Source organism: Pristiophorus japonicus, chromosome 1 (genome assembly GCF_044704955.1).
Source record: "Pristiophorus japonicus isolate sPriJap1 chromosome 1, sPriJap1.hap1, whole genome shotgun sequence".
Taxonomy (NCBI): Eukaryota; Metazoa; Chordata; class Chondrichthyes; family Pristiophoridae; genus Pristiophorus; species Pristiophorus japonicus.
Genome location: NC_091977.1, coordinates 40,711,648 through 40,738,264, shown reverse-complemented (window position 1 = coordinate 40,738,264; position 26,617 = coordinate 40,711,648). Strand labels below are relative to the sequence as shown.

At 45.3% G+C, this 26,617-nt stretch overlaps 1 protein-coding gene across 3 annotated transcripts in view; it reads right to left on the bottom strand.

Moving 5' to 3' along the window:
- Positions 1–26,617, bottom strand: part of LOC139262996 (teneurin-3-like) — a 924,456-nt gene that overhangs the window by 753,887 nt on the left and 143,952 nt on the right. For all 3 annotated transcript variants that reach the window (XM_070878430.1, XM_070878437.1, XM_070878446.1), the window contains exon 2: positions 20,582–20,699. The gene's annotated coding sequence lies outside the window, so the exon portion shown is untranslated. The remainder of the gene's footprint in view (positions 1–20,581; positions 20,700–26,617) is intronic.

Sequence of the window (26,617 nt, the reverse complement as noted above, 5' to 3'; positions counted from 1 at the left end):
ACTTGTCTATCCCTTTCATTATTTTAAATGTTTCTATAAGATCACCCCTCATCCTTCTGAACTCCAACGAGTAACGACCCAGTCTACTCAATCTATCTTCATAAGGTAACCCCCTCATCTCCGGAATCAGCCTAGTGAATCGTCTCTGTACCCCCTCCAAAGCTAGTATATCCTTCCTTAAGTAAGGTGACCAAAACTGCATGCAATACTCCAGGTGCGGCCTTACCAATACCCTATACAGTTGCAGCAGGACCTCCCTGCTTTTGTACTTCATCCCTCTCGCAATGAAGGCCAACATTCCATTCGCCTTCCTGATTACCTGTTGCACCTGCAAACTAACTTTTTGGGATTCATGCACAAGGACTCAAAAAGAGTTTCATGCACAAGGACCCCCAGGTCCCTCTGCACCACAGCATGTTGTAATTTCTCCCCATTCAAATAATATTCCCTTTTACTGTTTTTTTTCCCCAAGGTGGATGACCTCACACTTTCCGACATTGTATTCCATCTGCCAAACCTTAGCCCATTTGCTTAACCTATCTAAATCTCTTTGCAGCCTCTCTGTGTCCTCTACACAACCAGCTTTCCCACTAATCTTTGTGTCATCTGCAAATTTTATTCCACTACACTCTGTCCCCTCTTCCAGGTCATCTATGTATATTGTAAACAGTTGTGGTCCCAGCACCGATCCCTGTGGCACACCACTAACCACCGATTTCCAACCCGAAAAGGACCTATTTATCCCGACTCTCTGCTTTCTGTTAGCCAGCCAATTCTCTATCCAGGCTAATACATTTCCACTGACTCCACGTACCTTTATCTTCTGCAGTAACCTTTTGTGTGGCACCTTATCGAATGCCTTTTGAAAATCTAAATACACCACATCCATCGGTACACCTCTATCCACCATGCTCGTTATATCCTCAAAGAATTCCAGTAAATTAGTTAAACATGATTTCCCCTTCATGAATCCATGTTGCATCTGCTTGATTGCACTATTCCTATCTAGATGTCCCGCTATTTCTTCCTTAATGATAGTTTCAAACATTTTCCCCACTACAGATGTTAAACTAACCGGCCTATAGTTACCTGCCTTTTGTCTGCCCCCTTTTTTAAACAGAGGCGTTACATTAGCTGCTTTCCAATCTGCTGGTATCTCCCCAGAGTCCAGAGAATTTTGGTAGATTATAACGAATGCATCTGCTATAACTTCCCCCATCTCTTTTAATACCCTGGGATGCATTTCATCAGGACCAGGGGACTTGTCTACCTTGAGTCCCATTAGCCTGTCCAAAACTACCCCCCCTCGTGATAGTAATTGTCTCCAGGTCCTCCCTTCCCACATTCCTGTGACCAGCAATTTCCGGCATGGTTTCTGTGTCTTCCACTGTGAAGACCGTAGCAAAATAATTGTTTAAGGTCTCAGCCATTTCCACATTTCCCATTATTAAATCCCTCTTCTCATCTTCGAAGGGACCAACATTTACTTTAGTCACTCTTTTCCGTTTTATATATCTGTAAAAGCTTTTACTATCCGTTTTATGTTTTGCGCAAGTTTACCTTCGTAATCTATCTTTCCTTTCTTTATTGCTTTCTTAGTCATTCTTTGCTGTCGTTTAAAATTTTCCCAATCTTCTAGTTTCCCACGCATTGGTTTTTAATTTGATACTCTCCTTTATTTCCTTGGCTATCCACGGCTGGTTATCCCTTCTCTTACCGTCCTTCTTTTTCACTGGAATATATTTTTGTTGAGCACTATGAAAGAGCTCCTTAAAAGTCCTCCACTCTTCCTCAATTGTGCCACCGTTTAGTCTGTGTTCCCAGTCTACTTTAGCCAATTCTGCCCTCATCCCACTGTAGTCCCCTTTGTTTAAGCATAGTATGCTCGTTTGAGACACTACTTCCTCACCCTCAATCTGTATTACAAATTCAACCATACTGTGATCACTCATTCCGAGAGGATCTTTTACGAGGAGATCGTTTATTATTCCCGTCTCATTACACAGGACCAGATCTAAGATAGCTTGCTCCCTTGTAGATTCTGTAACATACTGTTCTAAGAAACAATCCCGTATGCATTCTATGAATTCCTCCTCCAGGCTACCCTGTGCGATTTGATTTGACCAATCGATATGTAGGTTAAAATCCCCCATGATTACTGCCATTCCTTTTTCACATGCCTCCATTATTCTCTTGATTATTGCCCGCCCCACCGTGAAGTTATTATTTAGGGGCCTATAAACTACGCCCACCAATGACTTTTTCCCCTTACTATCTCTAATCTCCACCCACAATGATTCAACATTTTGTTCATTAGAGCCAATATCTCACAACTGCCCTGATATCATCCTTTATTAACAGAGCTACCCCACCTCCTTTCCCTTCTTGTCTATCTTTCCGAATCGTCAGATACCCCTGTATGTTTAATTCCCAGTCTTGCCCCCGCTGCAACCATGTTTCTGTAACGGCCACCAAATCATACCCATTTGTAATGATTTGTGCCGTCAACTCATTTACTTTATTTCGAATGCTGCGTGCGTTTATGTCGAGTGTTTTAATACTCGTTTTTAAACCATGATTTTTAGTTTTGACACCTCCTGCAGCCCCTTTACATTCAGTGGCCCTTTTTGTGTTTTGCCTTGGGTTTCTCTGTCCTCCACTTTTACTCATCTCCTTTCTGTCTTTTGCTTTTGTCTCCTTTTTGTTTCTCTCTGTCTCCCTGCATTGGTTCCCATCTCCCTGCCGTATTAGTTTAACTCCTCCCCAACAGCACGAGCAAACACTCCCCCTAGGACATTGGTTCCGGTCCTGTTTAGGTGCAGAAATGGATAGTAAAGGTACAGGAACAGACTTGACTACCTTTGGGGATCAAGGAATATTTATCCAGAATTGTCCCTTAAGGAGACTAAATAGATGGGGTAGAGGTGGAATTGGGTGGTACAATACGTTAACGGGCTAGTCTTTTACTCCAGGGATCTGGGTTTGAACCGAGTCGAGAATTAAGAGGTAGAAATCTCCTCTGAATGTTTGTTAATACAGGTGCAGTGTCGAGAGACCGGAACCCTTGGGACCGAGGCTGTTCCGGATTCTGGGCTTTTCCGGACTTTCGATTGTCTTTCTGACGTCATGAATCCGGAAATATCCAAGCCCAGGTTCAGATATTTACAGATTTCGGAACATCAGAAAGGGGTGCGGGGGAGGAGTTGGGAAGAGGTCCCCGCCGAGGAGCTATATGAGGTGCCGACCCCATCGATGAGGTCGTCGGGCGGGCCCCGCCATGGAGCTGTTTGGCCTGCCGGGCCCCGCCGAGGAGGTGCTCAGACGGGCCCTGCCGAGGAGGAGGTGCTCGGGCGGGCCCCGCCATGGAGCTGTTCGGGCCGGCAGGCCCCACCGAGGAGCTGTTCGGGTGGGCCCCGTCGAGGAGGAGCTGCTTGGGCAGTTCCCGCTGATGAGAAGCTGTTTGGATGGGCCAGCGAGGAGGCCCTGAGGTAAGGGCAACGGTGGCGAGCAGGGCCGGATTCCAGAACATTTTACGGATTCCGGACGACCCTGCCACCAATCGGTCCGGAGTCCGGATTACGGAAATTCTGGAACTCCGGATTTTTGACGCTGCACCTGTACTCCATGTGAAATTAATTTGGACAGTCAACAATTTAGAGTGGATGCAGATATAAGGCACAAAGCCAAACCTAAATTGGCAACCTCATTCAGAGAGGCCACAAGGATAAATGTTGCAGGAAACAACATTTATCTTGTAAAGTTGGGGCTGAGGGACATCATTACTGTCGGAGAAGCAGCTTTGATTCCATTTGGAAACTAACTAATTGCCAAAAGTACAAAGGAACTGAAATAGCATTTAAGCTTCAGTTCCAATCTCGCCTCCCGACTTAATGACCATCTCTGCTGAGGTGATTTCAACACTCTCGCACTGTCGCACTTAGTAGCTCTTAGAATGTCGTCAGAGCGCTTTGTGTCAACTTAGATATTTTCCCCCAAAAGTCAAAAGAAAAATAGAAGCAAACAAAAGGATCTCAAAATCAATCAGAAATCAATCAAGTGTTTGATTTTTTTTAAAGGGATGACACATTCATTCTTTCTGGTAAAGAATAGCCAGCATTCGAGATCAGCATGTTAATATCCAGTGATAGCATCTAAGACCCCCTGCGAGAGTACAACACAAACCAGATGCAATGCCAGGATATCTACATTAATTATCTTGACAGCCCCTATTGCCCTGACAGGGCTTCTCCATTTCAAAATGGCTTAACCTTACGAGTGATATTTCTGAATGTGTACCATTTCTGCCACATTTTGATTCACCTGGACTCAGGTAGCACAATCGCTTCACTGAGAACCCTTTGAAGTTGGTGGTGGAAAGATTATTTTACTGAATCAGTCTGGGCGAGATTTAAACCTGTGACCCAAAGATGACATGGACAGCATTCTAAGAGACTGCAGCAACTTGCCAAAGAACAGCTGGGGAGGGGAGGGCAGAAATAAAGCCGACTGTTCAACTCAGCCGATGCATTCCAGCTCACACCACCCATATGCCAAGGCATTTTACGAGTCTCCTTCCCCTTTCTCGGATGAAAAGTTGACAGGCTGGGGCGTGTTGCAATGGGCAGCAGCAGTTCACCAGCATGTATGAGCCTAGGCAGTGAGCGTTAGCCGATTTTTCTACTGTAGGGGCGTCACAGCCTACTCATATCCTGCCTTCCTCAAGCATCCACACACACAGTCCAGCTGAGGTCACTGGAGGAGTGATAAGCAGTGATATTTAGCTGAGACACTGTCTTCGACGCGAGTGTCCTCGACTCCATCCCACAGCATGCTACCCGCCACCATCTCAGCACAACCACAGCCTGGCACGAGGTAGAAAAGGCCATCCGTCAGCTGAAGAATAACAAGACATCAGGAGCAGATGGAATTCCCGCCGAAGCACTAAAGCATGACGGAGAAGCACTTTTGACACGAATACATGACCCCATTTCTCTTATCTGGAAGGAGGAGAACATGCCGGGAGATCTCAGGGACGCTGTAATCGTGACCATCTTCAAAAAAGGGGACAAATCCGACTGCGGTAACTACAGAGGAATCTCCCTGCTGTCGGCTACAGGGAAAGTCATCGCAAGAATCTTCCTCCATCGTCTTCTCCCTGTGGCTGAAGAGCTCCTCCCAGAGTCACAATGCGGATTCCGTCCACGAAGGACATGATCGTCACCGTGCGACAACTACAAGAGAAATGTAGGAAACAGCACCAACCCTTGTACATAGCCTTCTTTGACCTCACAAAGGCCTTTGACACTGTCAATCATGAGGGATTATGGAGCGTCCTCCTCCATTTCGGCTGCCCTCAAATGTTTATCACCATCCTCCATCTGCTCCACAATGATATGCAAGCCGTGATCCTGACCAATGGATCCACCATAGACCCAATCCACGTCCGGATCGGGGTCAAGCAAGGCTGCGTCATCGCACCAACACTCTTTTTGATCTTCCTTGCTGCAATGCTTCATCTCACCCTTAGCAAGCTCCCCGCTGGAGTGGAGCTAAATTATAGAACAGATGGGAATCTGTTCAACCTCTGCCACCTCCAGACCAGATCCAAGGTTGCCCCATCCTTGGTCATCGAACTACAGTACGCGGACAACACTTGCATCTGCACACACTCAGAAGCTGAACTCCAAGCCATCGTCAACACCTTCACCGAGGCGTATGAGAGCATGGGCCTTACGCTAAACATCCGTAAGGCAAAGGTCCTCTACCAACCTGCCCCCGCCACACAGCACTGCCCCCCGGTTACCAAAATCCACGATAAGGCCTTGGACAACGTGGACCATTTTGCCTACCTCGGGAGCCTACCGTCAATAAGATAAGACATCGACGACGAGGTCCAACACCGCCTTCAGTGCACCAGCGCAGCACTTCGGCCACCTGAGGAAGAGAGTGTTTGTAAACTAGGACCTCAAATCCGGCACCAAGCTTACGGCCTACAGGGCAATAGTGATATCTGCCACCCAATGTGGCTCAGAAACGTGGACTATGTACAGCAGACACTTCAAAACACTGGAGAAGTACCACCAGCGATTCCTCTGCAAGATCCTGCAAATCTATTGGCAGGATAGATGCACCAATATCAGTGTTCTCGCTCTGGCCAACATCCCCAGCATCGAAGCCCTGACCATGCTCGATCAGCTCCGTTGGACGGGCCACATCGTCCGCATGCCCGACACGAGACTCCCAAAGCAAGCACTCTATGCGGAGCTTCGACATGGCAAGCGAGTCCCAGGTGGGCAGAGGAAACACTTCAAGGACACCCTCAAAGCCTCCTTGATAAAGTGCAACATCCCCACCGACGCCTGGGAATTCCTGGCCCACGACCACCCAAAGTGGAGGAAGAGCATCCGGGAGGCGCTTAACACCTCGAGTCCCATTGCCAAGAACAAGCAGAAACCAAGGGTAGACAGCGGAAGGAATGTGTGTCAACCCAGGCTCCCCACCCACCCTTTCCTTCAACCACTGTTTGCCCCACCTGTGACAGAGATGGTAGGTCCCGCATTGGAGTCCTGTGTCACCTGAGAACTCACTTTTAGAGTGGAAGCAACTTCGAGGGACTGCCAATGATGATGATGAACAGTGGGAAGCCCGAGCTGATTTGTTTCCCTTCTCCAGCCCCCGAGGCAGTCAGAAAGATTATTCCCCCTGCCCGCCTCCCCCCCGACCCCGAAAATCAGCTAAACATGCGCAAACCAGGCATCGAGCCATGGATATTCCTGATCTGGGTGATCGAATACACAGCGAGCCACAAGCATTAGGATCATTGGGCTGAATGCCAATGTACTTTGTGTAGGCCCAGTGTAGGAAGAGAGGAAATTTGGTGCAGTATCTTTGAATGCTGTCCAGGTCATCGCTGCGTCATCGGTTTGATTGGGGGTGATTTTTGCCTTGGGCAGGAATGGCGGAGTGCATTGCTCACCTGTACAGAACCCGCCCAATTTTAATTTTGATGATCTGCTCTGCCAGTTTACCACCCAAGTAACGAAAGTGAAAACTACCCCCTTTTTTTCACTGTTTTAACAAACTGTTAATGGAATATCTCCATTTATTTTTGGTGCTCCACATCCTGTTATTGTCAGGGAGTAGATGCAGTTTTCAGGAACTCAATATACAGGTTTTGCACCTTCTTATTGCTGAATGCCAATGTACCATTTGATATGGGTGAATGGGGCCCACCTGTGCTGGTCTGACTGACCTCACTGGGGCAATGGTACAGACACTGCGATTGGCTGAAACGGCCCAGTGTAGAGAGAGAAGGGAATAAACACAAGTCAGAATTTCCACCCTCGACCACGATCCAGCACCCCACGCTGCAAAATGCTTATAGGTGGACATGTGGCGAGATGATTGGGCCTTAGCTGTGATGCTCAACGTGACTGAATAGCTGTCAACACTTACTTTCCTACATTACAACAGTGACCACACTTCTAAAGTACTTCGCTGGCTGAAAAGCGCTTGTGACGTCCGGTGATTGTGAAGGGCGCTATATAAAAACATAAGAAATAGGAGCAGGAGTAGGCCATATGGCCCCTCGGGCCTGCTCCACCATTCAATAAGATCACAGCTGATCCGATCATGGACTCAGGTCCACTTCCCTGCCCGCTCCCCATAAACCCTTATTCCCTTATTGGTTAAGAAACTCTGACTTAAATTTATTCGATGGGCTCAAATTTCTCCAACCCCCTTTTCTGGCACCCTCACCCAAGGTGCACCGCTTTTGTCCACCTCCAAGCGCGCAGAAAAGCTGCCTCCCGATTCTGGCCGCTCCCCAGTCTCTCCTCGGTGATGGCGCAGCGTGGCCCAGTGGATTGGGGGTGGAGCCAGGTCCCAGCGCTGAAAACAGTGCCAGGACCTCTGCACATGCACACTAGAGTCTGCGCACATGTGCAGTAGCTCCTGGCAGGCCGAATCTGAGAGTGCGTGCTGCAGGCTGTGTGGGAGGGGCCCGAAGCACGCCGTCCCTAGCCCTGGCCGAATGGGCTCCCTCATCAGCGGCCCGCTGCGTTCCCTAAGGTAAGACTTCTATTTTTTATTTGTTATTTACTGATTGATTGATTGCTTATTACTTTGGACTTGGTGCTTTAGGTGCAGGGTTCCTTCTATTTTTTATTTGTTAATTAATTGCTTATTACTTTTAGTGCTTGGTGCAAATGTACCGCTTTGTTCAGTGCTTGGTGCTTTCAATGTATTTATGCTTCTTGAATGTTGTTGTGAAGGTGTTTAGTGCTTTGCAAGGTTCCCTTCCCCCTCTATCTCTGGCTGCCTGCGCTAATTTCTTAAGTCAACGCAAAGTTTTTCTGAATGTATAAGAGTGCCCACTTACGCTGGCCTAAGTTAGTTTGAAGTAACTTTTAGCTGGCTAAACTTGCTTAAATGGCCAAAACAGGCTTGGAACGCTCCCTGATGAAAAAAAACTAAACGAAAAAAAAACCTAACTAACTCACTTACACTGGCGCAAATTAAATGGCCAGAATTGCAACTTAAAAGATACTCCAAAAAAATCAAGTTGTTCCAAAAAGAACGGAGCAACTCCTGGGGAAATTTGGGCCCAATGTCCCAGCTTCCACAGCTCGCTGAGGCAGCGAATTCCACAGATTTACAACCCTCAGAGAAGAAATTCCTCCTCATCTCAGTTTTAAATGGGAAGCCCTTTATTCTATGCCCCCTAGTTCTAGTCTCCCCTATCAATGGAAACATCCTCTCTGCATCCACCTTGTCAAGCCCCCTAATAATCTTCCACGTTTTGTTAAGATCACCTCTCATTCTTCTGAATTCCAATGAGTAGAGGCCCAACCTTCTCAATCTTTCTTCATATATAAATGCAAGTCTTTTTCTTTCTTGGGCCATACATGAAGAACGGGCACCTAAATCCGATACTTGGGCCAGTGCCCGAAGCTCTGTCACCCAGTAGGAATCAGCACTTTTGGGTAACGGAACAATTGAAGAAAGACAAGACACAGGTTAATGGCTTTTTATTTTAAGCATCGATACAGGACATGTTATCATCAAATAAGATCAATGCTCAACTTCATTTTTATGCAAAGTAAGTGATACTGCCTGATACTGCATTCCCTCTCTCTCTTTCTCTCTCACACACAGACAATGAACAAAAGAGACAAGTTCTTATTAATAAAGGCTGACTGACTGAGCTTCATCTCTCATCTAAACTTACATGTGTAATATGCAGTACACACGACTCTGTGCTGCTCTGTACTCCCCAACCTGAATCCTCTGCTGATGGCTGCCTTTTATTTCCCCTAATTATCATCTAATTATTAAAACTGAAACTCCGCACTCGTGAGATTAGAATGCTCGGCTTAACACATACATACCACTTAAATGATGTAATCATTCTTTAATTGCTGGTAAATTTTTAATGTTGATTTCTCAATGCAAGCTAGTACAGACCTTTAATATTCGAATGTGGGAAGACATCGGCTGAACCAATATTGAGAAAATGAAGTGTTTGCGGTAGCAATAAGCAGATGGTGTTGATTAACAACAAAATTATGCGTGATGTCATCCAAAAAAAAATGTGTGAACATAATTGCTTTAATATCAAAAGGTAGCTTGGTATTTGTACAGGATCGAGAGGCATTGTGACTCGTCATCTGATTTTAATTAAAATCAAGAACCCAAAGAAATGAATCCTCAGGGTCCATATTTAGGAAAAGCTTCTCAGACAATTTTCAAATGTTGAAGTGCAAGAGTCCTGGATAGTCCAGCACATTGCACAATGTTTACTTTTCTATAATATGCTGATGGTGATAATTATCTCCTTTCGGATGAGACGTTAAACCGAGACCCCATCTGCTCTCTCAGGTGGACGTAAAAGATCCCATGGCACTATTTTGAAGAAGGGGAGTTATCCCCGGTATCCTGGCCAATATTTATCCCTCAATCAACATAACAAAACAGATGATCTGGTCATTATCACATTGGTGTTTGTGGGAGATCGTTGTGCGTAAACTGGCTGCCGCGTTTCCAATATTACAACAGTGACTACACTTCAAGAGTGGACTTTGAGAGTGGCCGTGCTTTTTTATATGGTTTTGTGATTAATGAGGGGACCCATAAACAATGTGCACTTCATCAGATTGTGTTGGATCAGAGTGTCAAACTGAGGCTAAGGATGCTGCATTTCCAGGGAGTCATTTAACGCCTCGCTGATAACAGCCACTTTGTCAGTATTTTCATCTAACGTGTCCGGTTTCAAACAGTTTGCCACAAAAACACTTCAGGAAAATCATCAGCTCCTTCACCTACAGTGTTTCCAATTAAACGAACTTCGTTCTTCACACAATTGAATATTGTACTAATTATTCAAACAAATGTTCAGGCACATTAAACCAGCAAAGAAAGCTGTCCCAGTGCCTTGCTGAATAAATGCACTGTTCAGAATAGTACTGAGGCGCAGAGATCAGCTCGATGCAGGCTTCGGTTCACAGTCTGCGTTCAGTTAGCCGCTCTCAATTTTGAGGTAATGCAACAGGCTTCAGCAACCCTGGGTTAGTACGAACAAATCAAAATCAATCATCAGCCAATGCTCCTGGTTCCTGATAACTATCCAGTGATTTCTATTGGACAAGTGCACGTGATATCATCATAAGCAGTCTCTCGAAATGAGGATGATTTGCTTCCACACCAAAAAAGGATGAGTTCACAGGTGTTTCAATGAAGGACCTAATATTCCAGGTCCTGAACTACATCCTGAAGGTGGAAGATGCCTGTGCGTGCAATTTTTTAACGTGTGGTGACCGTTGCACACCAGCCACCACACGGGCTTGACAGAGCTAGGTCTTGGTCCAGTGGCAAAGGTTATCCAAGACGACTGGAAACCTGCTCAGCTGCACGGACCCTAGTGCGCGCACATTTCGCAGTGTGGGCTGGCCCGTGCTGCACTTGGGCCCCTGGCTCCGAACTCACGCCTCTCCTGGGTCCCGATCACATCCCTCCTCAGTCTCTTGCCGCTCCTGCTGTATCTGCTGACGCTCCAATCACCGACCTGGACCATGATGACGTCACTCTTCGCTGCCGTCGCCCTCCTGCACCAGCTCGCGGTGTTCTCCAAAGTGGTACACCTCCACGCTGCTCCCAGGCGCCGCACCTCGGCTCCTTTTATGGCCCCGACCTGCCGCTGGTGTCCTCACGCAGGTCGGGACCTCCATACTGCTCCCGAGCCGCCACACTATGCTCCTTTTATGGCCCCGACCTGCCGCTGGTGTCCTCACGCAGGTCGGGACCTCCATACTGCTCCCGAGCCGCCACACTATGCTCCTTTTATGGCCCCGACCTGCCGCTGGTGTGTGCACATGTGGACTTGTGATGAGGACAGGAACTGACATGGGAGCGAATGCCCTCCACTGGTAAACAAGCCAGTAACACTCACTATCTCGGCTCGCGCAAGATGAGTGGCCACTTGCTTGGGATTCAGGGGCCCGGGGAACAGTCAAATCCTTCAGGATGGGGGGAATGAAGAAAGGAGGGGTGGAAAACTGAAAAAGAAGTTCTAGTTAAAGAGGTATTGGATCTTTTGCACAGTTAACATCACACTGAATGCAGCTCAGTGTCAGCTGTGGCTCAGTGGGTAGCACACTTGCCTCTAGGTCAGAAAGTTGAGGGTTCAAGACTCACTCCAGAGACTTGAACAGAAAAATCTAGGCTGACACTGCAGTGCAGTGCCGAGGGAGTGCTGTATTGTCAGAGGTGCCTGCTTTCGGCCGAGTCATTAAACTGAGGCCCCGTCTGCTCTCTCAGGTGGACGTAAAAGATCCCATGGTACTATTTTGAAGAAGAGCAGGGGAGTTCTCCCTTGTGTACTGGCCAATATTTATCCCTCACCCAACATCACTAAAAGAGATTATCTGGTCATTATCACATTGCTGTTTGTGGGAGCTTGCTGTGCGCAAACTGGCTGCTGCATTTCGTACATTGACTACATTTCAAAAAGTACTTAATTGGCTATAAAGCGCTTTGGCACATCCGGTGGTCATGAAAAGTGCTATATAAATGCAAGTCTTTCTTTCTTTCATTCTAATCACACTATTGAGTCAGTGTATGTCTGTTACCAAGTTAATAAATTGAAACCCCGAAATAAATCGCAGTGGTTGACTTTATTTACAACAATACAGACAGTCCTTTGACGAACAGGATGTCAACAACCGGATCAAAAATGTGTCTGGTTCTGTCACTTTACCATTACCATGCTCAGTGACAAGTCCATTCATCAGCATATCTGTACATGTTAACTCTTTGCTGCAAAGCTGGATTGTCTCTCTCGTTTTTACATTGTCCAGCATTTATTTTCGAGCACAAAGTACAATGTGTGGAACTGATTGCTTTTAATAGAACAAGACACATTCTCACCATTTGCTGTCAAAAAGAAGTAATTCTTAAATAAACACCTCCCAAGTAAATCCATTTTGTCTGCTTTGATAATTGATTGTGCACAGTCAAATATCAATATCTGAAAAGTCCAATTTCAAGGATCTAATGTAAATGTAAATGTAACCAATTTTCATGACCCTTGTAACAGCCCATGCTACTGTCAGATATACCACACTGCCAATATTCAAAATATATGTTACATTAAGAAGGCATCATTTGATAAACACACGACCTCCAGCCAAGTACGACTTGTAGCAGTTGTTTGAGAAAGCCCTGCTGGCAAGACATTTTAGAATCACAAAAATTTGAGCAGAGGAGAAGGCTGTTTCGCTTATCGGGCCTGTGGCAGCAATACTTCTCTAATCCCATTTCCCTGCTCTTTCCCGAAATCCTTCCATTTTTTTTTTTCTTTTAGTGTTTATCCAATTGCCCCTTAAATGCTGTGATACAGCGGTTACTTCTGGAGGTGAAGTAATCCACAGCAGATTTATTTTTGTAGTCATTCAGGACTCCACAACAAACCAAATAAAATAAATCTGGGAGAGCACAGAAATTGGCATCGGCCATCTATCCCATCCAGCCTTTCCCTCGATTTTTGTTAACATTAACAGCACTAACTTTTTAAATCCCAATTCTCCGCCTATTGTTCCTGGCCCTTAATTTACTTCGAAGTAAGTTTCCATCTCTTTTATTAAATACCTTAATTAAATTTGCATCTGTGGCCTTCCGTGGCAGTCATTTCACCTTCTCATCACCTTTTATGTGAAAAGCTTTTTCCTGGAGTTGCTTTTAACTGGTATAATTTGAATTCGAAGATCTTATACTTTGTTCTGGAATACCCTAGTAGACAGGAATAGTCGTTCCCTATCTGCCCTCCTAATGGTTCAGTGAATAAATGTTGTACTGAACCATTTGGCTCAGATTTTGACTCCGAGTCTAATCTGAAATCTGCTAGGTTCCTATTCCTAATCTCAGTCTACTGCTGGGAAGTTGCTGGTCTCAGCGTTTTCTATTTCCACCTCCGCAACATCGCCCAACTCCGACCCAGCCTCAGCTCATCTGCTGCTGAAATCCTCAACGATGCCTTTGTTAAACCGAGACTAGAGTATTCCAATGCTCTCTGGCAGGCCTCCCATCTTCCACCCAACATAAACTTGTGCTCATCCAAAACTTTGCTGCCCGTAGCTTAACTCGCTCCAAGTCTCGTTCGTCCATCACCCCTGCGCTTGCTGATCTACACTGGCTGCCGGTCCACAACGTCTCAATTTTTAAATCCTCATCATTGTTTTCAATTCCCTCCACGGCCTCGCCCCTCCCTATCTCTGTAAACTCTTCCAGCCCGACAAGCCTCCGCGATCTCTGCGTTCCTCCAATTCTGGCCTCGTGCGCAGTCCTGATGTTAATCGCTCCACTAATGGCAGCCGGGCTTTCAACTGCCTTAGCCCTAAGCTCTGAAATTCCCTCCCTCAACCTCTCAGCCTCTTTACCTCTCTCTCCTCCTTTAAGATTCTCCTTAAAACCTACCTCTTTGACAAGCTTTTGGTCATCTGTCCTAATATATCCTTTGGCAGCTCGGTGTCAAAAATATTTTTCTTGATATTGCTATAATAAGCGCCTTAGGACATAGAAATATAGAAACATAGAAAATAGGTGCAGGAGTAGGCCATCCGGCCCTTCAAGCCTGCACCACCATTCAATAAGATCATGGCTGATCATTCCTTCAGTACCCCTTTCCTGCTTTCTCTCCATACGGATTCCGGAGATGAGGGGGTTACCTTATGATGATAGATTGAGTAGACTGGGTCTTTACTCGTTGGAGTTCAGAAGGATGAGGGGGGATCTTATAGAAACATTTAAAATAATGAAAGGGATAGACAAGATAGAGCCAGAGAGGTTGTTTCCACTGTTCGGGGAGACTAGAACTAGGGGGCACAGCCTCAAAATACGGGGGAGCCAATTTAAAACCGAGTTGAGAAGGAATTTCTTCTCCCAGAGGGTCGTGAATCTGTGGAATTTTCTGCCCAAGGAAGCAGTTGAGGCTAGCTCATTGAATGTATTCAATTCACAGATCGATAGATTTTAACCAATAAGGGAATTAAGGGTTACGGGGAGCGGGCGAGTAAGTGGAGCTGAGTCCACGGCCAGATCAGCCATGATCTTGTTGAATGGCGGAGCAGGCTCGAGGGGCTAGATGGCGTACTCCTGTTCTTATGTTCTTATGTTCTTATGTATATCCCTTGATCCCTTTAGCCGCAAGGGCCATATCTAAATCCGTCTTGAATATATCCAATGAACCGGCATCAACAACTCTCTGCAGTAGGAAATTCCACAGGTTAACAACTCTCTGAATGAAGAAGCTCCTCCTTATCTCAGTCCTAACTGGCTTACCCCTTATCCTATGTCCCCTGGTTCTGGACTTCCCCAACATCGGGAACATTCTTCCCGCATCTAACTTGTCCAGTCCCGTCAGAATTTTATATGTTTCAATGAGATCCCCTCTCATCCTTCTAAACTCCAGTGAATACAGGCGCAGTCAATCTAGTCTTTCTTCATATGTCAGTCCTGCCATCCCGGGAATCAGTCTGGTGAACGTCCGCTGCACTCCCTCAATAGCAAGAATGTCCTTCCTCAGATTAGGAGACTAAAACTGAACACAATATTCCAGGTGGGGCCTCACCAAGGCCCTGTACAACTGCAGTAAGACTTCCCTGCTCCGATACTCAAATCCCCTTGCTATGAAGGCCAACATACCATTTGCCTTCTTCACCGCCTGCTGTACCTGCAAGCCAACCTTCAATGACTGATGAATCATGACACCCAGGTCTCGCTGCACCTCCCCTTTTCCTAATCTGCCACCATTCAGGTAATATTCTGCCTTCGTGTTTTTGCCCCCAAAGTGGATAACCTCACATTTATCCACATTATATTGCATCTGCCATGTATTTGCCCACTCGCCTAACCTGTCCAAATCACCCTGCAGCCTCTTAGCTATTTCATCCTTAATGATTGATTCCAACATTTTCCCCACTACTGATGTCAGGCCAACTGGTCTATAATTACCCGTTTACCCGTTTTCTCTCTCCCTCCTTTTTTAAAAAGTGGTGTAACATTAGCAACCCTCCAGTCCATAGGAACTGATCCAGAGTCGATAGACTGTTGGAAAATTATCACCAATGCATCCACTATTTCTAGGGCCACTTCCTTAAGTACTCTGGGAAGTAGACGATCAGGCCCCGGGGATTTATCGGCCTTCAATCCCGTCAATTTCCTGAACACAATTTCCCGCCTAATAAGGATATCCTTCAGTTCCTCCTTCTCACTAGACCTACGGACCCCAAGTACATCGGGAAGGTTATTTGTGTCTTCCTTTGTGAAGACAGAACTAAAGTACTTGTTCAAGGTTCTGCCATTTCTTTGTTCCCCATTATAAAATCACCTGAATCCGACTGCAAGGGACCAACATTTGTCTTCACTAATCTTTTTCTCTTCACATATCTATAGAAGCTTTTTCAGTCAGTTTTTATGTTTCTGGCAAGCTTCCTCTCGTACTCTATTTTCCCCTTCTTAATTAAACCCTTTGTCCTCCTCTGCTGTATTCTAAATTTCTCCCAGTCCTCTGGCTTGCTACTTTTTCTGGCTAATTTGTATGCCTCTTCCTTGGATTTAACACTGTCCTTAATTTCCCTTGTTAGCCACGGTTGAACCATCTTCCCCGTTTTATTTTTACTCCAGGCAGGGATGTACAATTGCTGAAGTTCATCCATGTGATCTTTAAAGGTTTGCCATTGCCTATCCACCGTCAACCCTTTCAGTATCATTTGCCAGTCTACTCTAGCTAATTCGTGCCTCATACCATCAAAGTTACCTTTCCTTAAGTTCGGGACCCTAGTTTCTGAATTAACTTAATAAGGAATTCTACCATATTATGGTCAGTCTTCCCCAAGGGGCCTCGCACAACAAGATTGCTAATTAGTCCCTTCTCATTACACATTACCCAGTCTAGGATGGTCAGCTCTCTGGTTGGTTCCTCGACATATTGGTCTAGAAAACCATCCTTAATACACTCGAGGAAATCCTCCTCCACCGCATTGCTACCAGTTTGGTTAGCCCAATCAATATGTAGAATAAAGTCGCCCATGATTACTGCTGTACCTTTATTGCACGCATCCCTTATTTCTTGTTTGATGCTGTCCCCAACCTCACTACTACTATTTGGTGGCCTGTACACAACTCCCACTAGCGTTTTCTGCCCTTTGGTATTCCGTAGCTCCACCCATACCGATTCCACATCATCCAAGCTAATGTCCTTCCTTAGAATTGCATTAATTTCCTCTTTAACCAGCAACGCCACCCACCTCCTTTTCCTTTCTGTCTATCCTTCCTAAATGCTGAATACCCCTGGATGTAGAGTTCCCAGCCTTGGTCACCCTGGAGCCATGTCTCCGTGATGCCAATCACATCATACACGTTAACTGCTATCTGCGCAGTTAGTTCGTCCACCTAATTCTGAATACTCCTCGCATTGAGGCACAGAGCCTTCAGGCTTGTCTTTTTAACACCCTTTGACCCTTTAGAATTCTGCTGTAAAGTGGCTCTTTTTGTTTTTTGCCTTGGGTTTCTCTGCCCTCCACTTTTACTATTCTCCTTTCTATCTTTTGTTTCTGTCTCCATTTTATTCCCCTCTGTCTCCCTGTATAGGTTCCCATCCCCCTGCAATATTAGTTTAACTCCTCCCAAACAGCACTAGCCACACTCCTCCTAGGATATTGGTTCCAGTCCTGCCCAGGTGCAGACCATCCAGTTTGTACTGGTCTCACCTCCCTCAGAACTGGTTCCAATGTCCCAGGAATTTGAATCCCTCCCCACTGCACCACTGCTCAAGCCACGTATTCATCTGATCTATCCTGCGATTTCTACTCTAGCACGTGGCACTGGTAGCAATCCTGAGATTACTACTTTTGAGATCCTACTTTTTAATTTAACTCCGAGCTCCCTAAATTCGTCTCGTAGGACCTCATCCCCTTTTTTACGTATATCGTTGGTACCTATATGCACCACGACAACTGGCTGTTCACCCTCCCTTTTCAGAATGTCCTGCACCCGCTCTGAGACATCCTTGACCCTTGCACCAGGGAGGCAACATACCATCCTGGAGTCTCGGTTGCGGCCGCAGAAACGCCGATCTATTCCCCTTACAATCGAATCCCCTATCACTATTGCTCTCCCACACTTTTTTTTGCCCTCCTGTGGAGCAGGTCCATCCACGGTGCCATGAACTTGGCTGCTGCTGCCCTCCCCTGATGAGTCATCCCCCTCAACAGTACCCAAAGCAGTGTATCTGTTTTGCAAGGGGATGACCGCAGGGGACCCCTGCACTACCTTCCTTGCACTGTTCTTCCTGTTGGTCTTCCATTCCCTATCTAGCTGTGGACCCTTTACCTGCGGTAAGACCAACTCACTAAATGTGCTATTCACATCATTCTCAGCATCGTGGATGTTCCAGAGTGAATCCACCCGCAGCTCCAGTTCTGCAATGCACTTCGTCAGGAGCTGGAGGTGGATATACTTCCTGCACACGTAGTCGTCAGGGACACCAGAGGTGTCCCTGTTTCCCACATGGTACAGGAGGGGCATAACATGTGTCCGAGCTCTCCTGCCATGACTTAACCCCTAGATTAACCTAATTTGGCAACAACAATGCTAAAGATTCCTTTCTGAAATAGAAGAGAAAAAGAAAAACTACTTACCAATCACCAGCCAATCACTTACCCTCTTGACTGTGACGTCACCTTTCGATTTCTTTCTACTTCTTTTTTGCCTTCTGTCCCTGCTGCAGCTGCACAAGCTGGGCCTTTTATAGGCCGCTCCATGCATCCCGGACTCGCGCTGCTCGAACTGTCGCTCCTGCTCCGACATTGGGCCTTTTATAGGCCTCTCCATGCATCCCGGACTTGCGCTGCTCGAACTGTCGCTCCTCCTCCGACGTTGGGCCTTTTATAGGCCGCTCCATGCATCCCGGACTCGCGCTGCTCGAACTGTCGCTCCTGCTCCGACGTTGGGCCTTTTATAGGCCGCTCCATGCATCCCGGACTCGCGCTGCTCGAACTGTCGCTCCTGCTCCGACGTTAGGCCTTTTATAGGCCGCTCCATGCATCCCGGACTCGCGCTGCTCGAACTGTCGCTCCTGCTCCGACGTTGGGCCTTTTATAGGCCGCTCCACGCACCCCGGACTCGCACTGCTCGATGTTTGGCTATGTTAAAGGCGATATAAGAACATAAGAAATACGAACAGTAGTAGGCCATACGGCCCCTCGAGCCTGCTCCGCCATTCAATAAGATCATGGCTGATCTGATCATGGACTCAGCTCCACTTCCCCGCCCGCTCCCCATAACCCCTGATCGTTTAAGAAACTGTCTATTTCTGTCTTAAATTTATTCACTGTCCCAACTTCCACAGTTCTCTGAGGCAGCGAATTCCATAGACTTACAACCCTCAGAGAAGAAATTTCTCCTCACCTCTGTTTTAAATGGGCGGCCCCTTATTCAAAGATTTACAAATTAGTTCTCGTCTCGTCCAGCAGTGGAAACATCCTCTCTGCATGCACCTTGTCAAGCCCCCTCATAACCTGATACATTTTGATAAGATCACCTCTCATTTTTCTGAATTCCAATGAGTAGAGGCCCAACCTACTCAACCTTTCCTCATAAATCAAACCCCTCATCCCCGGAAACAACCTAGTGAACCTTCTCTGAACTGCCTCCAAAGCAAGTATATTCATTTGTAAATATGGAAACCAAAACTGCACGCAGTATTCCAGGTTTGGCCTCACCAATACCCTATACAACTGTAGCAAGACTTCCCTGCTTTTATACTCCATCCCTTTTGCAATAAAGGCCAAGATACCATTAGCCTTCCTGATCACTTGCTGTACCTGCATACTATCCTTTTGTGTTTCATGCTCAAGTACCTCCAGTACCGCTGTACTGCGGCACTTTGCAATCTTTCTCCATTTAAATAATAACTTGCTCTTGATTTTTTTCTGCTAAAGTGCATGACCTCACACTTTCCGACATTATACCCCATCTGCCAAATATTTGCCCACTCACTTAGCCTGTCTATGTCCTTTTGCAGATTTTGTGTGTCCTCCTCACACATTGCTTTTCCTCCCATTGGCTACGTTACACTCAGTCCCTTCTTCCAAGTCGTTAATGTAGATTGTAAACAGTTGGGGTGCCAGCACTAATCCCTGCGGCACCCCACTAGTTACTTGTTGCCAACCAGAGAATGAACCATTTATCCCGACTCTCTGTTTTCTATTAGTTAGCCAATCCTCTATCCATGCTAATACATTACCCACAACCCCATGAACTTTTATCTTGTGCAGTAACATTTTATGTGGCACCTTGTCAAATGCCTTCTGGAAGTCCAAATACATCACATTCACTGGTTCCACTTTATCCACCCTGTTCATTACATCCTCAAAGAACTCCAGCAAATTTGTCAAACATGACTTCCCCTTCATAAATCCATGCTGACTCTGCTATATAAATGCAAGTTATTGTTGTCGAGTGTGGCCAAAGTCTGGGTTCCCTCCAAAGTTGAATTGTCAAGGCTCATGCATGGATAGATGATATTTGTAAGTTTTAATCAAGCTTGCCTTGAAAAAAAATGAGGTGCTTAATTTAGAAGTAAATCGAGCATGGAGCCAGAAAAACGAGCCGTCACAATCGACAGAAAACTACCAGGCACTTGCCCTGCAAATGAGAACCAGTGTTCGGGCAGTACCCACAAGATAAGCAGACAATCATCCTGTGCTCTGGCTGCCGAATAACATCAACTACTATGTGATGGCAGTTCAAACAGAGGTTCTACATCTGAAATGTTTACGCGTCCATTCTTTCCACACATGCTGACTTACCGTTTGCGTGTTTCGAGCATTTTTATGCTTTTGTTTCAGATTTCCAGCATCTCCAGGTTTTTGTTTTTCGCTTTTTGTTTACAGCATCAGCCATCAATGATTTTCATACAAACCCACGCAGATGTTTGTCGGTTTGTATCTGGAGGGATGTAATGTACATCACTTTTCTGTGTGAAGACTTTCAGAGGGTTACAATCAACCCACGCAGATCGACTTACCTGACTTGAAGAGGTTCTAAAGTAATCTTTCTTCCTGTTCAATCCTGTGTCTTTTGTTGTTCAACTAGCTCACTCCCCTCACAGCTCCTCTGGGTTTGGTTCATCAACCTCAGCCTGCCTGTTGGGTGCATTAAAAATTAAAATTGACTACCAACGCTAAATTGTTAAGTTTCCCTTTTCGGGTATTCTCTTCTTAATAATTCATGTTGTTCAAATTCATAAAGCAGCCAAAATAATTGGGAAGATCATTGTCACTGTATAACTTAAAATTTTACTTATCAGAAATCGAACAACACAGAAGGAAACCTGTGCCACGGCTCCTGAATCTCGTCCCACTTCCCTCCTCTTTCCCCTGTGACTTTTTATATTCTTCTTTTCAATATACTTACACAGTTCCCTTTGAAATACTGCAGCAGTTTCTGCCTCAGTAGCCACTTGTGGTAAAGCATAACTCCGTGTGAAAAGAAAATTATTCACGTTTCCTTGTGGCTCCACTTGCACAAAAACTTGCAAGGTTTTGAGGTTTACTGATCGAAGCAACTTTGAGAAATCTGTACTGTGCTGACTCCATGCAGGGTAAAGCAATGACATTTAATGTGCAGTTATTAACTTTATTTTCTACCAATACCTATGAATTTTTATTTTACAGAAAGGTATCAGAGAATGCCAGATTGCTGAGGCACACTTAATGCCAGGGGATCTGGGAAAATGATGGAGAGAGAGAGAGAAAGAAAGAAAGAGAGAAAGAGAGAAAGAAAGAGAAAAAGAAAGAAAGAGAAAGAGAAAGAGAGAGAAAGAAAAAAAAGAAAAAAAGAAAGGATTATTTTGATAGAAACTAAACTGACCTTCTGTGCCTCTCCAGTATTTTTTATTGTTGTTTCAGTTATGCAGCTTTTTCTTTTTATTTATACTCAACAGCAGCCAACATCAAAAACTGCATCAAAATGTACTTTTCAAACATGCAGGAATTCAATAACACATTCATTACCCACAGAACTAATTTCAAACCAAGTACCACAGAGGCACTGGATAATGGACAGAGAGAAATAGGAAAGAAAATAAGAGTGAAAGAAAGATGACAGAAATACGAGTGTGTGAGAAAAGACTGTTAATTTATATTTCAATATGTTTATAGTCTCCTCATGCTCTAGGAAAGGAAGGAAGGAAAGGGAAGGGAAGGGAAAGGAAGGAAGGAAGTATTTTGCAGACTATAAAGTACTTTTGAAGTGTAGGCACTGTTGCACACATTACAACAGTACTTCATTGGCTGTAAAGCACTTTGGGATGTCCAGTGGTCATGAAATACTTGCTTTCTTTCTTGTAATGGAGGAAACATGGCAGCCAATGTATGCACAGCAAGATACCACAAACAGCAATGAGATAATGACCAGTAAATCGGTTTTGGTGCTGTTGGTTAAGAGTTAAATATTGGCCAGGATATCAAGGCGAACCCCCATAGGAGATCTATTTGATAGGGCAGACAGTTTTATGTCTCATCCAAATCCTCTCCTGTAGGCAACTCTTGACGGTGTATGATTCCAAGGCTTTCAATAATCTCTATATCCATCTCAACCTGGTTTCGAAATCCGTGCTTTTTGTCTGATATTGATGCCGAGTGTCAGTCGGCTATTCAACTCTAGGGGGCATTACAACCGCCGGATAACATTCAGTAGCAGCTGCTAATGCTAGGGGCAGTGCCCCTTCTGCTGTCCTCGCTGAAATCAGTGAAGTCAGCACAAATCAGGGACTCAATCTGGGACCCTCCAGGTCTGCAATGGGGGATGCAATAGTATGAGTAGGAAGCAGTGCGTGATAGGGAAGGAGTCAATCAAAGGACGTATTTTTAACACCGTTGCAGATGTCCCTCCGAACTCTGGTCCATTTACTCACTCAGGGCTACAAATTCGAGGACACCCACTTTGAGGTGGTGATTGCGTGGGGCACTACCTTTAGCGCAGGCAATGTCTACCGCCTTGAAGTGGTATATTTAGTTGTATCACCCCAAGAGAAGATTGGAGCACAAAGGGAAGTGTGGCACAATCCTCTTAGGGTGCGAAAGGCCCTTTGCGGGGCAGCAGCCCTTCTCAACTTGAGATACGAAGATACCGGCATCCTAGCACCGAAAGAGGAGATGAGGTCAACCATGTGAAACCTGCAAAAAAAATGGAAGGGACGCGACCAACTGCCCTCCACAGATAAAATTGTTCAAAATTTGATTCTCGACACTTCCCTTTTCATTCCCTGCGATGTCGCCCCAGGATCCTCTGCGCACTGTCTGCTTCTCCCTGTTGGGAGTAGTGACAAGCGCTACGGCAGGCGAAAGCAGTCAATCTCGGAAACGCGTCGCAAAGGGGGCGTTGCACACTCGGTGACATCACCAAGTGGGCAGCGCTAGAGTGCGCAGCGCTAAATGACAGCGCCGCTAAACCACCAGTGAAGCTCGCGGCAGGCTGACAGAGTGTGGCACTCAGGCAGTAGGTGTTTGTCGGCCCCTTAGCAACCCTCTCTGGCGCTAATCAAAAATATTTCTCCCCCTTAATATTTGGGGAACTCTCTTAGTGTTGGACTCTTCATGGAAAGTGTATTTTTTTTCTCCTATATTTACCTATTAATATAGGAGAAGACCTTCTTATGAAGTGCATCGCATTTTAAATTTGTCCATAGCTTTTCTGTGGTTCAAATATCCCAGCAGTCAATCTATAAAAAAACACGTATTTCAACACCCTTTGCGGTAAAATAAACTTACAAGCTAAGAATTTCCCTATGCTTTAACACACTGTGAATAATGCTGAAAGAGATACATTATACATAATAGTTTGTATATATAAAATAATTATGTATACAGATCATATTTAACCCATTTAAAAATATGATCCAACAAAATCCGTATCTTTTCAACTATCAACTACTTTATATCAACTGTTTACATTATACATTAATGATTTAGACGAAGGGATTAAATGTAGTATCTCCAAATTTGCGGATGACACTAAGTTGGGTGGCAGTGTGAGCTGCGAGGAGGATGCTATGAGGCTACAGAGTGACTTGGATAGGTTAGGTGAGTGGGCAAATGCGTGGCAGATGAAGTATAATGTGGATAAATGTGAGGTTATCCACTTTGGTGGTAAAAACAGAGAGACAGACTATTATCTGAATGGTGACAGATTAGGAAAAGGGAAGGTGCAACGAGACCTGGGTGTCATGGTACATCAGTCATTGAAGGTTGGCATGCAGGTACAGCAGGCGGTTAAGAAAGCAAATGGCATGTTGGCCTTCATAGCGAGGGGATTTGAGTACAGGGGCAGGGAGGTGTTGCTACAGTTGTACAGGGCCTTGGTGAGGCCACACCTGGAGTATTGTGTACAGTTTTGGTCTCCTAACTTGAGGAAGGACATACTTGCTGTTGAGGGAGTGCAGCGAAGATTCACCAGACTGATTCCCGGGATGGTGGGACTGACCTATCAAGAAAGACTGAATCAACTGGGCTTGTATTCACTGGAGTTCAGAAGAGTGAGAGGGGACCTCATAGAAACGTTTAAAATTCTGACGGGTTTGGACAGGTTGGATGCAGGAAGAATGTTCCCAATGTTGGGGAAGTCCAGAACCAGGGGTCACAGTCTAAGGATAAGGGGTAAGCCATTTAGGACCGAGATAAGGAGAAACTTCTTCACCCAGAGAGTGGTGAACCTGTGGAATTCTCTACCACGGGAAGTAGTTGAGGCCAATTCACTAAATATATTCAAAAGGGAGTTAGATGAAGTCCTTACTACTCGGGGGATCAAGGGGTATGGCGTGAAAGCAGGAAGTGGGTACTGAAGTTTCATGTTCAGCCATGAACTCGTTGAATGGCGGTGCAGGCTAGAAGGGCTGAATGGCCTGCTCCTGCACCTATTTTCTATGTTTCTATGTTTCTATAAGCTCTACATCACAGTGAAGCCTTTTTGGTTTTTCAAGCAAAATAGCTTTGTGGCTGAAGACACATTTTACTGGTAATTCAAAATAACCGATGGAAAGTTCAGGAGTAAGAAATAATGTCATCAGCTGCCCACCTTACTGGCACATCCATCATTAGGATTATATCTGCATTTGACAAATATGGGCTGTGCAAGTTTTCTCAGCTGTGGGTTTGAAATTACTATTTGAAATGGTCTGGAACTGGAATTTTCATTGCGAAGGCGATTCTCATTTGCTGTGCCACGGTGCTGACTTTCTGACTAGCTGCTGCCAATTGTGTGGTAACTGCCTTGTGCTCAAACAAAGCTATTTGGTAAAGCTAATGAGCTTCTTGATGCAGAAAACCGAGATTGTTTTTTTCGAACGGATTCAAAAGCTCGGCTCCGAACAATTTCAACTGCCTGTGAAGTTCAGAAAAGCCCCAAGACACCCTTCTTAAAATAAACCTTTTTAAAAAAAATAAATGCAAGGAGTGCGGTGATCTGAGATGATGCTCAGCCGGCACACTGCTGAGGATAGCACTGATTTTCAGGTGAAATTCAAGATGGTCGTTCTGCCCTGTTAATCTAGATCCTTACTTTCACGATTCATCATCAGTTTCCATGCCCAATATAGAAGTTGGGAAGATAGGCTATTGAGGGAGTGCAGCGAAGGTTCACCAGACTGATTCCCGGGATGGCAGGACTGACATATGAGGAGAGACTGGATTGACTGGGCCTGTACTCACTGGAGTTTAGAAGGATGAGAGGGGATCTCATAGAAACATATAAGATTCTGACGGGACTGGGCAGGTTAGATGCAGGAAGAATGTTCCCAATGTTGGGGAAGTCCAGAACCAGGGGTCACAGTCTAAGGATAAAGGGTAAGCTATTTAGGACCGAGATGAGAAGAAACTTCTTCACTCAGAGAGTGGTGAACCTGTGGAATTCTCTACCGCAGAAAGTTGTTGAGGCCAGTTCATTAGATAAATTCAAAAGGGAGTTGGATATGGCCCTTATGGCTAAAGGGATCAAGGGGTATGGAGAGAAAGCAGGAAAGGGGTACTGAGGTGAATGATCAGCCATGATCTTATTGAATGATGATGCAGGTTCGAAGGGCCGAATGGCCTACTCCTGCACCTATTTTCGATGTTTCTATAATAGTGCAGGGAAAAAAAAGACGACAGCAAAAGTTTGTACAGTTAGAAGACGTTTTAACTTGCCCATTTTGAACTTCTGAATTTTCCTGACTGTGATTCCAAAACTATACCTGGTAGATTACTTCAAACATTATCGACCTTTCAGTGAAGACATTTTTTTGGGGGGGAAATCCAGAACAATGGGCCATAATCTTAAAAATAGAGCTGGATCATTTAGGCGTGAAATCAGGAAGCACTTTTTCCACACAAAGGGTAGTGGAAATCTGGAACTCGTTCCCTCGTAAGGCTGTGGTTGCTAGGTCAATTGAAATGTTCAACACTGTGATCAACGGATTTTTATTAGATAATGGTATCAAGGGAAATGGAGCAACGGCAGGCAGAGTTGAGGTACAGATCAGCCATGATCGAACTGAATGGCAAAATAGGCATGAGAGGCTGAATGGTCCACTCCTGTTTCCTAATATGTCTGCTCTAAATTTACTTTTCATTAATTTAAATTTTTGGTCCTGACTTGTTCTGAATTTACCTTATCATAATCATTCAAAACTAAATGAGATCCCTCCTTGCCGCCCCCACCCCCCCCCCACCCCCGCTCCCCCCATCCGCACATCGCGGGTACAACACAAAAACAGGCCCTAACTGGTCTATGCACCACACGCACCTCCTTCCACCCCTCTTCATCTAACCCTATCAGCACATTCTTCTATTACTTTCTCCCTGGTGTGTTTATCTAGCTTCTATGCTATTTGCCTCAAATACTCCTTGTGGTAGTGAATTCCACATTTTTACCACTCTTTTAGGTAAATAAGTTTCTCCTGAATTCCCCACTGGATTTATAAGTGACCACCTTATATTTAGGGCCTCTAGTTGTGGACGTCTCACAAGTGGAAACTTTTTCTCTACATCTAGCCTATCAAACCCTTTCACTATCTTAAAGACCTCTA